General features: G+C 43.5%; 1 protein-coding gene across 1 annotated transcript in view; it reads left to right on the top strand.

The window, feature by feature from the left end:
• The window catches only part of SUPT3H (SPT3 homolog, SAGA and STAGA complex component), a gene marked incomplete at its 3' end in the record, with an annotated part of 341779 nt that overhangs the window by 243924 nt on the left and 96105 nt on the right, over positions 1 to 1750 (top strand). The gene's annotated exons all lie outside the window — the stretch shown is intronic.

Below are 1750 nucleotides of genomic sequence, written 5' to 3'. Positions count from 1 at the left end.
AAAATTTTTTTTATTGAAAAAAAAAAAAAAAACACAAACGGAATTCATTACAAAGTGGTTCTTTTGCCCCGTGGTGCCAGACAGCCGATCATTTCTTGTATATGTTCTGTTATCATATTTACAGCTGACAAAACATTTTTCTACTGTAATCAGTCAAGACGAAACCCCGTCAGTCTACACATGTGCACATACAGATTTCATTTTCGACGTTCCCGTGTTGATCGCGCTGGACGGTTCCCGGGTTTTGAATGCTTTCAGAAGCAGCTCGGGGCTGCAGTGTTGACTCTTCCAGTAATCCCACGCATAGTGTTCTCTTTATCACATTTGAGGCAGACTCAACTAACCTTATTGAGTTAGATAAGTAGCTCATAATTCCTGTTTAATATATTAAGCGTTATGGTGCCACAGAAGCTGTGAAAAGTTACAGAAGGGGCGACTTTTTTTTTTCATGCCATAATTTAATCTGGAGGTTTAGCGGGTCCGCAGTGCCATGTGGTTACTATTGCCTGTAAGATGTTCAGAGCGTTTGTGTCTTCTGAAGGTTAACAGGCATTGTTCTACAGAAGGCGCTGATCAAAAGCAGCTGTCGGGGCCGCAGCGCTGCCTGTGTTTTATACAGTACATATTAAATTACCATTCTCCTGATGACTGCATGTCTGCACAGAAAATACTATTCTGCTAAGGGAACATTCAATGGCTGCTTCACCCCCAGTCAGGCTGAATATCATTTATTGAGTCATCATGTCCTTAATTGTTTCTAAGTTTGGCTTCTATTCTTATTAATGTTATCAACATGTACATTACACACTTCTATAGGCTTGTCTAGTGCGGAGGAGGGAGTAGCAGATACAGTATATATTGCAGCTGACATAGTTTTAGCCAGCACTTTTTGGCTTAAAGTGTACCTCCAGCCCAAAGGATTAGAACCCCTGTTGGGTTTTTATGGTTATCTAGGGGTCTGATTCCCATCAATAGAGGTGGTCATACACAGTAATATTTTCTTCGTTCAACCTGCGGGCTGAACAAAGGAAATATAACAAAGTCCTCCTTCAACGCTCACGGGCGTTGATCGAGGAGTCTCCCACTGTCTTCATTGTTAGAATATCCTAACAGAGCCAGCAGCTCATTTGCTGCTGGCTCTGTTCTTTAGAAGATTTGCCAACCGGCTCCTTTGCTCAGCTGATCAAGGGATACCAGACTAAATTCGCACACTATTGGTACCCTTTCAGCTGGCTTCCCTCGATCAGCTGATCAAGGGATGCTGACCAAAAGTGGGACAATGGGTGCTACTGTCGGCACCCTTTCGGCTGGCTTCCCCCGATCAGCTGATCAAGGGATGCCGACCGAAATTGGCACAATGGATTCCACTGTCTGCACCCTTTCGGCTGGCTTACCTCTATCAGCTGATCAAAGGAGCCGGTTGGAAAATATTCTCATAAATAGATTTGGCAGCCAATGAACTGCTGACTCTGTTCGGGTATTCTGACAATGAAGACAGTGGGAGATTCCTCAGTCAACGCTCGTAAGTGTTGATAGAGGATTCTGTTCTAATTTCTTCTTTTAGCCCACAGGATCACCAAGAACCGGCTGCAATTTGCATAGTGTAGGGACACCTTTAGATTACAGGTAACAATAGCTTCACTAGGACAGGAAGTGAGTAAAAATCTCCCAACAGGGACACAGATAGAAATAATGGCAGATAGGGGTTCAAGCCTCCCCCCTACTCTACAAAATGTTTCTTGCTATTAGC

Source organism: Nanorana parkeri, unplaced genomic scaffold (assembly GCF_000935625.1).
Source record: "Nanorana parkeri isolate BGI_ZX_2015 unplaced genomic scaffold, ASM93562v1 scaffold1396, whole genome shotgun sequence".
In the NCBI taxonomy this organism is placed as follows: domain Eukaryota; kingdom Metazoa; phylum Chordata; class Amphibia; order Anura; family Dicroglossidae; genus Nanorana; species Nanorana parkeri.
Note: the sequence above shows the minus strand (reverse complement) of the source record. Positions and strands in the feature narration are given on the sequence as shown.